The sequence below is a fragment of the Macaca thibetana genome, chromosome 18 (genome assembly GCF_024542745.1).
Source record: "Macaca thibetana thibetana isolate TM-01 chromosome 18, ASM2454274v1, whole genome shotgun sequence".
NCBI lineage: Eukaryota > Metazoa > Chordata > Mammalia > Primates > Cercopithecidae > Macaca > Macaca thibetana.
The window spans coordinates 41,696,676-41,711,370 of record NC_065595.1 but is presented as its reverse complement, the minus strand read 5'-3'; the positions used below and the strand labels follow the sequence as shown (position 1 = coordinate 41,711,370).

General features: G+C 35.5%; 1 non-coding gene across 1 annotated transcript; it reads left to right on the top strand.

The window, feature by feature from the left end:
• Nucleotides 1–12,519: 12,519 nt before the first annotated feature.
• LOC126941643 (U6 spliceosomal RNA) lies at nt 12,520–12,623 on the top strand. The gene has a single exon (XR_007721410.1). It is a non-coding gene; the product is annotated as a U6 spliceosomal RNA (small nuclear RNA).
• Nucleotides 12,624–14,695: the final 2,072 nt, after the last annotated feature.

The window sequence follows — 14,695 nt, the reverse complement described above, 5'->3', positions numbered from 1 at the left end:
AACCCTGGTCTGACAAAATTATGCTTCTATAGCCATTGTGGGCCGAAAATCTACTAAAATTGATAGATTCATTAGTCCCATCAGTCTGCTTGGGGCCAATGTGGAAAATAGCCATTTCACAACTGGTTTGGTCTGAAGGTAGACTGTGGATATGGGTTCTTAGAAACCCAATGGAGAGGCAAAATGTGTCAGTATGGGATAGGGAAACCTATACAGGTGAGAGTATAAGGAAAGAAGAGGTCACGAATAATACTGACTTTCATCCTTTATTACATCATCTTACATTTTCTCTGGTACCTTCTCCTTGCTGTAAGGACTACAATTCTGATGAAAATATCAAAAAAGCAAAACTCTATTAAGTCTAATAACTGTTTCCCTCCATGATATTTCCCTTATTTGGAATCAATGTTGTAATTGTCTGAATCATGAATAGGGCAGGTAAAACATGTAATAAAATCAAACTTACACAGTATGTTCAGAGTCTGATTAGGTTCTCAGAGGAAGGTCTGGAAAACTTCATCGATCACTTCCAAATGTTTTAGACATATCAATTTCCATTGTATTAGTTTGATCTATTAATTATGAAATGTTGTTTATTCTTTAAGATGATTTCCCTGGAACCTAGAGCTAGAAATAGTATGTTAAATTTATTATTGAATGCATCAGAAATGCTGCATTTATTTAAAAACACTCTGATAGTAATACTCCAGAATTGAAACTGTCATTTCACCCAAGACATTTAAATGAATAAACTGTTTTCTTATTTGTTTGCATGTTTTGTTTGTTTACATAGTTGCATTCCATTACTGGCTATTTTTATATGTCGGTAGCTGAGCTGGGATCTGGGAATTAAGAATAATGACAATTACAGACTACTATTTTCCTCATTCCTAGTATGTTTGAAAAAAGGATCTGTGGATGTTAGTTGAGTTCATGTTCACAACGGCTGTCAAAGTCAGAGAGAACATGCTTATCACCCCATTTGATACATGAATAAACTAAAGTCAGGCACTAAGTACATTCGTAGAAATCAGTCTGTAATCCAGGAGTCTCCTCATTCAGCCTAGTGTGCTTTCTAAAAAACTGCCTTATTTTTACCTTTTTCTATTTATCTTAAGGCTCTCAAAATAAAAAATAAATGCCCTCAATAAAATAAACCATTTAAAATTTATCAGAGACAAAAGAAACTCAACACCACATGTCAAAAACTGAATATAGTTTTTTCATAAACAAAATTTAAACTTCCTTTTAACTAACGTCTTTTAACAAGTGCTTTCCTGACTTTTGCTATGAATTTGACAATAAATGAAATATTCAAAATATATGTTCCAAATAAAATAAACAAAATGTTCCATTTTTAAAGATATATTATCCCAGATATTAGACATACCCATTGTGATGTGGGCCCCTTGTCATTATGTTTATCTATTTTGAGCTACCCTTAGACCCACTGTAAATTGGAAACCTATCATGAAATAAATAAGATTTGAGGACAAAAGTAAGACAAAGAACTGAAAAATACATATAAGTCTTGTTTCCTGATCAGTCAATCATGTGACCATGATTTTACTGTCATGTTCTTCACAGTTATTTGATCAGGATGGTGATGAAGAAGGAAGGAGCATGTTTCACTGCATTTACAAAATGCAATTTTTATTCCCTAGAGTGACAACAGTATGATTTATGTCCTTGGAGTTAGGTAAAGTTCTGGATGTTAGTTTCGGATAGTGATATGCTTTCTTAAAAGCTCACACAGAGCCACTTTTCACATACAGATATGTATCGTCCAAGGCTGTGAAGGAGAAGAATCTCATTGAGGTAGTACCAATTATGCAGCATTATTTATATTCCTAACACACATTTATATAAATTATTTTATTTTTGGTTTGTAATAATTTCACACTATAGGTAGGGTGAGTTTTTGTATGTGTGTTTATCTTTTACACATAAAAGTAAAAGATAATAAGCTCTTCATTATACCTAGCCTTGTTCCTCAAAATATACATTAAACAATGTAAATATATAGTATAATCATTAGTTAGTTCAATACATATATTTTAAAACACAAAACTGACCTAGTTTATACTAAGAGACACCTCTGCCAGATAAAATTAAGTGTAGATGAAATGTCAAATTTGTTGATCATTTGTGGTACCATCATCATTTCACAGATGGAGAGGAGAAGGATATAAAGGTTTACCTAATAGAGAACTTTCCGTTTCCTGGAAATCTCAAATTCCATCCCTCTCCTTGTGCCCCACCAATCTTCTCACTTCATGTCTCTGCCCACGAGTTTCTCTAGATAGAGTGCCTGCCTCCTTTATACTGTCTTCAGACTGCAAATCTCCGAATCATTTTTCTTTCCTCTTCGCTTTTCTTCACTTTGAGCTTGTCTTTCCCCTGCTCCTCACAACATGTTAACGGCAACAGTAGACCTAAAATCTTTATCAGACGGTGTTCAGTTCCCTTTGGCTGTGATCCCAAGTATTTCAAGGAGATAGCTGATCAGCATGACAAACATATTCAGCAGGTCACAAAAGAAGGCAGTATAACAGGGCAGACCTCCCTTTCCTTCCGTAGTTAAGAGACCATTAATCATTTTAAAACTTACTCAGTTTTCTCCTAATTATAGTATATGTTGATGATTAAGAACATAGGTTTTAACATCACACTCGCTGGGTACAAATCTTGACTACTCCACTTACTAGCCATGTGGCATCTTGGAAGTTACTTAAGTTCTGTGCCTCAATTTCCATGGCTGTGAAATTGAGGTGTGTGCCAGTAGAAACCCCTTTATAGAACTCTTATAAGATTGAATTACTCATTATGTAAGGTATTCAGAACAACGTCTGATATATAGTAGAATGTGTATAGGGCTTACTGATATTAATGCACAAATTAACTTATTTCATCCTAAAAAATGTTAATAGTAGATATTAAATTATTTGCTTGTGATAAAAATCTAGAAAACTTTTGTCCCTGCATTAGAACTCAAGCTGACTCCAGAAACTTCAGTCTTTCCATGATTATTTTAACTTTTTGAAGATAATGACTTTCTATGTGGAGAAAGTCTAATGCTATGCTTAATATGCTGAGGCTATTCTGAAAACGACCTTACACAACATATCCAGGGGCAGGTGTGAACTCGCCAGCATCACTCCCATCACATTCTGCAGACAGCTGTCTTCTTTGTCTTTGTGCATGTAGGCTCAATTTCTTTTTCTAAAGCGTAAAATAACTTTTATACCACCAGTGTCCTAACTAAGATGCACATCAGTGATGAATATATTTGCTAAATACACGTGTGCAGAGATTACTCTTGCAGTAATCCTGTCTCACAGGAATGTAAACCCATTTCTAGAAATAAACGGAAAAAAAGAAATCCTCCGACAACACAAATTAATTGTCATAAAACTCCAGCATCAACGGCAGGTACTTGGACTTTCCTTTCAACACATAATGACTTTGACTTAACACACTGAGCTTGATTATCTGTTTGTTCATATCAGAACATGTTTTAAGTTTGAAATTAGAGAAGGAGTGGAAGTTTTGTTTGAATCAGGTAGACTGGCATTTGCAAGAAATTATAGATGATAACAATAAAGTGTTTTACAAAATATTCAGACTAAAAATTAAATATGTATTTTCAGATAGCACTGAAATAATCATAGTGGTAACTGTGAGTTATCAAGCAATGGTTAATGATGTTTAGCATTCTCTGTGATGAAAAAGCTTAGAAAGATCTCTATCACACTATATCGAAATGAGCTCATTTTTGACTTGAGAAACTAGTTTTTGATTATCTGAAAAAGTACCCACCCCCCTTATAATGCCAGATAAATTAAATGATAATTTAATATGTTCTGTATAGAACACAGCTGTCCTATAGTGATCATTAAGCATATACATTTCCTTGTTAAACTGAATACTCGTTGAAATAGATATTGAAATTTCACAAAGAGGTTATTCACAAGAAACATCGGTCACTTTTGATAATATGCATCATAATTAGTTTTATAGATATTACATTTAATGTTCAGAGTAGAGAAGAAACATAACAGAAATTGAGAGGGCTGCAGATATTCAATCCAGTACGGAAAATAACTTCTGAAATTGTGTTCCATTTTTTAACTTCCTTAGCTCATAATTGCGTTCTGATTGGGAAAGAAAAATCTCAGAAGACTCAGAGGTTCAAATCATATTAGTACTCAAAAGTTTGGATGTGCCTTCAAACTTCCTGGGCCTGAAAATATTGACTGGAAATGCCACAAAAAAAACAGCTTCTTCACAGTGTTTCTGGCAGTTCGACTCCTGTTCCTGGCTGGAAGTTCAAGTGCAGAGATGCATGAAATTGAACAATGATAATAATAAAAACTTTTCTGAAACCATTTTAAAGCTGCAAAAAGTTGGATTTTAGGTCTATCTAATCTAAGGGAATGGCCCAGGTACAATTTTATAGTCAAATGGGTTCATCTTTTTTCCTTCTTTCTCATTTGGTTCCCATCACATGATAATTTTACCCCTTTATTAAGGAGTTCAAACTTTGGCACCATTGAACTGATACCTGCTAATTATTTGGAGTTTGATTAGTTCATTTGTTGGTTAGCAAATCCTCTTTGTTCTGTTCTTTGTGAGGAATGTGGAATTCAATTAAACGAATCTTGCTCTTCTCTTACCTCTATGCATGAATATGCTGTGGGAGAAACGGTTAAAGTTATTGGGTAAAGTGCTAGACATTCTGAAGTGTGTTTCTACCTTTCATTACTCTCAGACCAAATCTTTTGTTATTTTTGGGGGATACAAGGTTAGAGTCTCCATTCAAACATCCCCCAGGGCCATTTCTGGAGGAAAAAAAAGCTTTGTGTTTAAAAACAAAAAGGTGGATACTTTCTAATTTTTTGTCTTTGTTAAAGACAGTATTTTAAAATTCTCACTAAGAATTTTACTTCTTGGGATAATATAAATATTGTCTTTAACAAGGGAGTCTGCAAAAGGAAAAATGGACGCAACCTTATTTGTCCCTCTTTCATTCTGATTCCTTTCTCTCCTCTCTACAAGCTCCAAGCATTATTTCTAGGATATTTAAATTTCTCTTGGAAGAATAGTAAAAACAAAGGAGGGATTTGTTAAAATTCATCATCTTACAAAAGAAATGTGTATAATACTTTTAACATAAATGGATGCTCTTTTCTGTCACTCTTGCAACAGAGAAGCAAACATTCCTCAGAAATAAATTCTACTACAGTAACATCATTGGGAGATTTTCTGGGGACATCTTGACGCAGAGCCTCTCAATTATGCCTGAAACAGGATTTAAGATGATACAATTGGGGAGTGGTGAACAGAGAGTGTATTTCTTCATTTAAATATCTATGATTTCACGAAAAATTTACCAAAATTTCTAGTATTATTTTTGAAAATCAATCATACATGTTTAGGCTCCATAAAACGCTGTTTTTGAAGTTGCAAAATATTGAAGATTCCTTAATAATCTGTTCACACATGACATTTGTGTGATTGTGTAAATGCTCTGTTCATTTTTCCTTCCAGATATGTTCATTTAGTCAAGGATTATTTTTATACAGACGAATTATGGTGATTAGAAGTTTCCACAGAGTTTGTATTCACAATAAATATCAATGATTTTAGCCTACTGAGAAGTTTTTTATAGCAGTTTATTTTCCTAACTCAAGTCCGTAAGTCTAGTAGTAGCAAGGCCAATAAACCATAAAAGAACTATTTTATGGGTGATCCAGTAACTAGAATTGCAAGAAAAAAGAGAAAGTAAATAATTATAAGAAAACCACTATTGACTGGTTCATACAGTGGATGGCGTTTGCCTTCATCTGTAGGATAATTGGACCAGAGGGCTACAAATCCATTGCAATGCAAGGCTTTCCTTACAAGACAGTTAATACACCATCAGGGAGCTAGTAGGAATAGTTTCTGTGTTGCAGCCTAAGTATGTTTTCACTCAGCTCATTTGCACTTCAAAGCTGAAGTCGATAATTCAGGCCCAAGTAGGTGCAATTTGGGCTATTTCCCTTTTGTAGCATATGAACACAAGCTGAGAAAATCTCTAAATTCATTTGCACAAGGCATTACTGGCCAGAGTCAGCAAAGCAGAGACACGGCTAATTTCCTATAGGTAAGTATTATTCCTATGAATAAATCCTTCGGGAGTTGGGGATGGTTGGTGGACAGGGATTCAGGTAAACATGGTTTGCTCTCTATTGGTGATCAATGATTTTATTACATAAAACATAAGGATATTAGTTGCCTTACAACAGATCTTAGAAGTTTATCTTCAGCAAAACACTTGTGTGGTGAATTAACAAGTCCAACCAATCATATTCATGGGGCAAGAAATGTCTGGTGAATGATAAGAAAAAACATGCTCCAGGAAAGGTGAGCTCTGTCTAGGTCAGAAACAATGTGGTTAGATTATTATCAGAAAGTGTAAGCATCAGAAAAATGGTGGAGCAAACTATTTTTGTTCAAACATCATTTAATAAAATCTCTCAATGGCCACTTACCATGTAACAACTGTGAAATGTTTTTCTGGTACTTCATACTCCGTTATGTTATTCTATTCCATTCTGCTAAATGTGCTAAGCACCTGTTTTTGTGTACTGAAACCACATATCCCAAATTTTATAGGCCGATCCTGCAATAAGCCTGCCCCAACATCATACTTGTTTCCACATATGCATTACAGTCAACATAATCAGTTACTAGCCACTGCGTTAGAGAATTTCACTAGCATTTATTAGGAGCTTTTCTGTGAGCTATGATTGCATTTAAAGTGATTGGCTTAACCTGCTGAGCTAAGAGTTTTTGTGTGTTTGAATTTCTTTTAATCCAACATTTACTGAGATCATCCTTTGTCCCAGAAACTGTGTGAAATACTTTTCATACATTACCTTATTTTCTCACTACAACATCATTATGGGCAGTGCACTAGCATTGTACCCATTTTGCAGATAAAATTTGAGACACAAAGAAGTTAGGTGACTCATGCAAACTTAAATAACTTGCCCAGGTTTTTCTGGCAAAAAAAAGATTTGAAATCATATCTCCTGATTCCAAGTTGAATGCTTTTATATTAGACGCATAGCATTTCATGCCTGTGACACAAAGTAATACACTTGTAATAGTTCTTAGGATACATACCAGTGGCTTCTTCACAAGAGACATGAGCATTTGCAAAATGGAATGTCTCAGATTCTGATGATGCCTGCCTGGCTTCTTATACACTTGCCATCCTGGTCCTTCCTCACCTATTCCATCTCTTTCTCTGTCTACTCATTTTTCAATACCGGTGTTTGTTTAAATCAGATAATTTTTTCATTACCCCATGCTCAGCTTAAAGCTCCATGTGTTTCCTACCTGAAACGCAAATTTCTTGTTTTAATCCTCCTTCCACCCTGGAATTTTCTGGAATCCCACTTTATTACTTTGTTCTTAAATGATTTCCCTTTCCTCAGGCTCATGTAAATTCATAATTAATTACATTCTGCCTATTATTGCCTGATTTCAGTAGCCTTAAAACATTTTCAATAAATCTTTCTCAAATCTCACACTTATATCTATGATAACCTAATTCACAACAAGAAAGAAATAATTATTTTTAATCTTTATTGAGCGCTAGACTTCTGCCACATTTTATGCCAAGGACTTTTTAAAAATTGCTTTGGATCTACTCTGTGAAGTACAGATTATCACGGCCATTTTATAGGACAAAAATTTGAGGCTTTGAAAGATGAGTATGTGCCTAAGACAATCGTGGCAGAGTCACGAACCACAAATCTTTGACCCAAATGCCCATGCCTATCTCCTACTGACTATTCCCCCTAGAGTGATATATTTTTTCAGTGATCCTCTCGCTAGTTCATGTAACAACTTCAAGGATTTTCTAGTGTAACAACAACAACAAAAAAGTCTAGAATAGTCTGGAGTGAGGCTTAGCAGGTTGAATTTTAGGCAAACTGGCCTGATTTGAATGGGCAGGTAACATTTCTTTGGATTCCTCTAAGCACAGCCACAAGAACAGGAATATGCTCATCCAGTAGACTCTCAGGTCCAAGGTTTTTTGTGTGTTTCAGAGATAGGGTCTAGCTCTGTCGCAGAGGCTTGGGTGGAGTGTTGCCCTCATAGCTAACAGTAGCCTGGAAATCCTGGACTTAAGTGATCCTCCCACCTTGACTTCCAGTGTAGTTGGGACTGCAAGTGTGCTCTACCCCTTACCCCTCATTTAAAATTTTTGTATCTATGAAGTCTTCCTCTGTTGCTCAGGCTGATCTCAAACTCCCAGGCTCAAGTGATCCTCCTGTCTCGGTCTCCCCAAATGCTAAAATTATAGGCATGATCCACTCCTCCCAGACCTGAAAGATTTTTTATTATACCCTGTGTTGCTACAAAAATAAAAGCATCCTATGCAGAATTTACAGTGTCTTTCTTGCAAATTTGTGTGCTTCCCTTTGTTTCAAAATTACTGCCATCATCTAATGAAAAAAACAGATTAAATTAATCAAAGGAAAAATTTAGGCTGAACATAAAAAAAAATTGTTAATGGTGATATCCATTAGACTCTATTAGAATCCCCATTGACTGAGTCATTTACAGTAAGACTGCCATCCCCTGGAGATGACTCTGAGACCATCCTAAGCCCGAGGAGAAAGGAACATATGGAACCCACAGGTCCCTCAGCCACTAATGTGGGTGATTTTTTTTCTGAATTCCCTCATTTTGCCTTCTTGTCAACAAATCCTGCCATCATTTCACTCACATCTTTGCAGCATTTTCCAGAGCTGTTAACAGAAATCATTTCACAGAGAGTGGGAAAGAATGTCATTTTGTCATTTTCTTGGGGGAGTACAGGGAAGAAAAGGCAGTCTCTGCTTCCTATGGCTTTCATGATGAAAAAAGAAAAGGAGAATGAGGCCTGCCTGCTAGTGGGCTGCAAGAAACAACTTTGTTTGGCAGCATTGTGCAGAATAGTGACTGGGAACTCCCCGATCAACCTCTCTCCTTACTAACTAGAAGAAAGAACAGTTTGGGACCACACTGATACCCCCAAACTTATTGTCACTAATGAGCTGTGTGAACTTAATCATTACATTATATCTAAAAGGTAAGAGGGACCTTAATGATCATCAAGTGTAACCTACTTCTTAATGCAAGAACTCCTTTTAATTACAGAATTCCTGTGAGATGGCCATTGGAAGCTCATTATTTCATTGAACTCTCCATCCCATGGTTAAGTTGTTTCATTTGTTTAGAAAGCCTTTTATTGAGCTAGGACATTCATTCATTAGTATTTGCTTTCCCCTTTGGAATAATAATAATGATGTATGACAAGAGAGTAGTAATCGTAATAATGATGATGCTGATGAGTAACAGAACTTTTTTTCTATGTGTTAGGCATGTAGTAAAAATTTACATGTGTCTAAGTTCTTATTTATCACCATAAAACTTATATGTTATAGGAATTATGATTTACTCCTATTTTAAAGAAGGAAGGATTGAAACATAGAGTGTTAGAATGACCTCATGAGGGTCACAATACTCAAAGGTGGAGAATTAAAATTCGAACCCAGTTCTGTTTGGTTACAGGACTCGATATACTGGGCACACACAAATGCCTCTAGCTCCTTATTTAACACATTTCAATTACACTGTGTCTTTACTCTTCTTTTTTCCAGATTGCACATCCCAGCTTCCTTAAGTATTTCGTATTTAATATAACTTTCAATTGCCACATGATTATGGTAGATTTTATATTAGAAGTGTCTAGCTTTCTTTTCTAATGTATGGAAGCTAGAACTGGAAAAAATCCCAAAAATGTGGTTTGACAAGTGAGGCACATAGAAAATTCTATTGCTACCCTTCATCACCTTTCCAAACCAAGGTTCTGCCTTTGCAATAATTATTAATAGCAAAGATGATAATCGACATCAGAAGAACATCAAAATATAAAACTTTAAGGAGAAAAAAGCACTTATATTTGAGAAAACCCTATTGTGGGTTTCAGATCAGAAGGGTTCTTTTTATTTGTTTGAAACATCATAATTTTCTCTGTAAAACTGAGTATGGACTTGGCTTAAATAATTTCCCTAGTCCATTTGGGGATGTAGTGCGACATCTCCCTCCATCTGTCAAAATTTGGGGTTCATGTGCTTCTGTCTCAGCTGCCTAGATGCAACCACACAGAGGATGCACCCCTCTTGTGGATTCGAGAGCTCCATTGTAAGTTTCTGACAGAGGTAACATTGCTAAGAGGAGCTCAGGCTTTCAAAATAGTCAGAAAGATAAACATGAACTAGGTGTGACTGTCTCTCGATGGCCCAAAAAAGGGGCAGGGCACCAGAGAATGCATAGGCACTATTTATTTACACAGCTATAATGGAAGTCAGGGTCACTACACAAGTCTCTGGTTGTGGAAGCCTTTCCCTGACACAGTCAGGTGAGCTCTGAGGTTGACGTGGAAATTGTACTGAACAAGAATGGGCCTTTGAAAAAATTTGAAGGGTAGATAGGTAAGTAAGCTAGCACGCTTTCAGTTAACTCATACACATTCCAATGTAGGGGCCAAGGGAGAGCTCTTCTCTTGGCCCTCTGAAGTTTCTCCAAAAAGTCAACTCACAAAAGGCAGATTAATTGGATAGAAGGCACACAAATTCATTTAACATGTATACATGGGATCCTTCAGAATGAAGACCCAAAAATACAGAGAAAATCGTTCATTTTTATGCTTATGTCCAACAAAGTACGGACAGCTATGTAGAAATATGAATAGACAAAAAGGGCAGGATCTAATGCTAATAGACTGGGGAAACCCAGCAAGGTCTGTCTATGGAGATACTTCTTGGCATCTCTGAGCATGCTTTCCTCCTGGGTATGGGGCAGGACTCTCGCTGGAATAGGGATCTTATGACCCCCAGTAAAACAAGGCAGGTTCAAGAATTTCTTTCTGACAAAGCTTTTACACAGAGAGTGTGGAGGGAAAGCGAGAGTGACGTTCTTAAGTCTTCTGGCTGGCTTTGGGGAAAAGAGACACTTGTTTCTATGGCCCGCCATGGAGAAAAGGAATTCCAGTTTCTATGGCTAACCTCGAGGAAGAATGGGAGAAAAACTTTTGTTTCTGAGGTTGCTTCTGAGGCTTTCATTTTATGGCATTGTTTTCTGAGCCAAAACACAGGTAAGTAACAAGGCCGGTGCAAAAAGAAGCATATAGATCTCATTAAAAGGAACAGTAGCAGCAGCAGTTATTTTAGCTTTATAAACAGTAGCAGCAGTAGTTATTTTATCATTATAAAATGATACTGCTATGGAAAAAGAATAACATCAGTAATATGAGGAGTCCTACATGAAGATAAGGACAAAAGGGGAGCTTTGGAGTCAGGCTACTGCTATGCATTTCCGTGTATTTTTCTATGTGGCTTTGTTGTCTATGGCAATACAGTTTGTGAAAATAAGTGAATCAAAATCTTAGCTGTTGGAAGTATAAATTATTTTGAGTCTTCAAGAAACATGATTACGGGGCCTGGTTTATGTGACAGGCAGTTGTAACCAAGGCAGTTGTAGCTTTGTTTCTCTGATTATAGATTAAGCCTTCTTTCTTGCCTTCACTATTTTGTAAAGTATTACAAATGACTGAAGGGTTCTGGGGAAGATCCTTTCTCCCTTTATTGTTGTTGATCTTCATTATAGATTAATTTCCCTCTCACCGTTCCCACACAAAGACTTCATGGCTATTGTATTGTATTTAGATGGAATGTTATGTATACTCTTTCAAACTGGAAAGGAAATGAAAATGAGCTGTATGAAAAACACTCTACTAATTAAATTGTTGTAACTCATAAGACAATCTTGTATAGAACATTTTGTATTCCTCTCAAATTTCTTTGTTTTCTGCCTATATAAGCAAGAACCTAACTTTTAACTTTGGAACACTGACCCCATTTCTCTGGAGTCTGTGTCTCCCTAATGACGGTCCCCAGATTTTTGCTTGAATAATCTGAATTCTGATCTTTTTGATTATTTCAGGTTGGCAGAGTCTTCATAAAAGTGTTTTGGGAGAGGCACTCTGGTGTCATAAAAATACAATTAAATGTGAAGAGTACTGGATTACAATTCTAGTTATGAAGTAGTAGTGTAGTTGGAGACACTGCTTATAATTTTTTTTGTGTGTGTGTATGTAATAAAACCAAAAATGCAGAATACCTTAAAATAAAAACATCTTTCTCTTGCTCTATCTTTACAACTACCTAGTCCCTGTTCTAAGGGTAATTCCTTGTTGTTTTTTCAAAAATTTTGCTTCTTGTAGAGGTAACATTCATAACTTTTCCAAGGCACTAATATGACTTTTGATCTATAACATATAGGTATTACCATTTCCTATCTGTTGAAGGTAAATATTAAACCCATTTATATGACCCTTACTTTTAATCTTCCTCTCCATTATTAGATTTTTAGTTGCTTATCATTGTTATTAAACAATTTTTTAAAAAATCTTTAGTGCTCATTTCAGCAGCACATACCGTAAAATTGAAATAATACAGAGATTAGCATGACCCCTGCTCAAGGATGGCATGCATATTTGGGAAGTGTTTCAAACTTATGAGGAATTTGGGAAGTGTTTCAAATTTATTCAGCCTTTTAAAAAAGAGTGAAATTTTTACACATGCTGCAACATGAATGAAACTTGAAGGCATTAGGATAAGTGAAATAAATCAGATACATAAGAACAAATATTATATGATTCTACTTATACCTAAAGTAGACAAATTCATAGAGACAAAAGTAGAATGTTTGCTAGGAACTGTGGAGAGAGGTGAATAGGAAGTTGTCATTTAATGATTATAGAGTTTTAGTTTGGGAAGATAAAGGTTCTGGAGATGAATTGTAGAGAAAGCTGCGCAACAATTTTGAACGAACTTAATGCCACCTAACCACAAACTTAAAAATGGTCAAAATTGTACATTTTATGTTATTTATAGATACTATACATGTAGCATATAATTTAGCTCTTACCCATATCTTTTGATTTACTCTGTAAAATTAACATGTTTCTCCATATTTTTTTCAATTTTCACTCATTATACTAGATCTCCATGCACATACTTTTTAATAAAGTTATGTAGAAACAATAGTTGCAGACATTTTTGGGTGCTGTTACCAAATAATTTTTCCTTCTCTCTTATACGCGCATGCGGTGATTGAGCTTTCTGGACCTTGTGCATTTGATGCAGGCAGGTGACCACCTTTGGCAAATGAATTGAAGAACAGGAAATAGAGTCATGATCAGATCTGGGCATTTATAGGCAAAGTTATAATTCCTCTGCCACAGCAACTGGCACAGTTTGAGATGGGTTTTTTTTTTTTTTTTTTTTTTTTTTGGTATGTTTGAAATTGCCTAATGATATTTTTAGGAGTAGGAGATTTGTTTGTTTGATTTTTTTCCATCTGTGATTTTTGTGTAATTGAAGTCCTCTTTAAATAGAAAAACTCATGTATTTTTTCTGATATGCAAGTCTTTCCTGTATTTTATTTTGCTTATTTCCTCCTTTCTATTTTCCTCTTTCTTCTCCCAGAGCTCATATTTATTAGATGTTGGCTATCTCAGGTTTTCTTTTACCCATTGTATATTTTGTCATATTTTCTGCCTCATTGTCCATTTTCCTCTATGTTCATATTGAGCTCCTTCATTTTGTTTTATTGATTTTTTTTTTTTTTGGTGGTATCTTTCAAATCTCTCTGAAAAGAATAATTAGATTTTCTTTTTGAGTTTCTTCTCCTTCGTGAGTTATTTCTGTTTTCACAATAATTGTTTTATGTACTTATTTTCTTAATTTGATGCTGCTTTTTTATATTCCTGAGTGATTATAGGTTATTTTTAGCATATTTAAAACAAGAGGTATTGGCTGACTTTTCCAGGTAGTGAACTAAATGCTCTCTACTGTTGTGTAGGTAAGCTTGTTTTCCCCACAATATTTCTTCTTCAATCAGGAATCTGACCTGGCCAGCTAGGCATATAAATCACTAAGATGCCAGGCTTTTAATAAGGGATTGCCAAAGCAGGAAGAAATTTATTCTGTGATACCAGCACTCACTAGTGCTTCTAGTCCAACCCAATCAATACATTACATTTTTTAAATGAAGAGGTCATTATTTGCGTTACAATGATTATTGTCATTTTGCTTGGTTTTATTTTGGTTAGAATCAATGTGAACATTTTTGTATCCTTCTTATATCCAGGAACGTGGGAGAGAGAAGAGAGGAGCAGAGAGCTGATTGGCTTCTTGTCCCAGGGACAGAATTTTAATCAGACCCTCTACTCTCCCCTACCAATTCTGCACCCCTTTTGTAATTCCACCCTCTATGACTACCAATTTTTTCCAAAACCCTTTGGGGTTTGCTTGAAAGGTTAGCTCCCTCTTTTCCTGCCATTCCTTTCTATGTTAATTTTTGACTGTAGATTCCTTAACCATCTTTGTTCAAATGTATCATTCCCATTCATTTTTTAATCTCTCAATAGTGCTTCAAAATCTGATATTGGATAACGATTCTTCTCCCATTCTCTTTGCCGGTCAGGTTTATGGATTTAATTCTGTTTTTATTCTCCCACATTTTAGATAAATAGAGGCAAGTGCAGGTACTTTATCACCATATTCAACCAGAGATCGTGTTATGT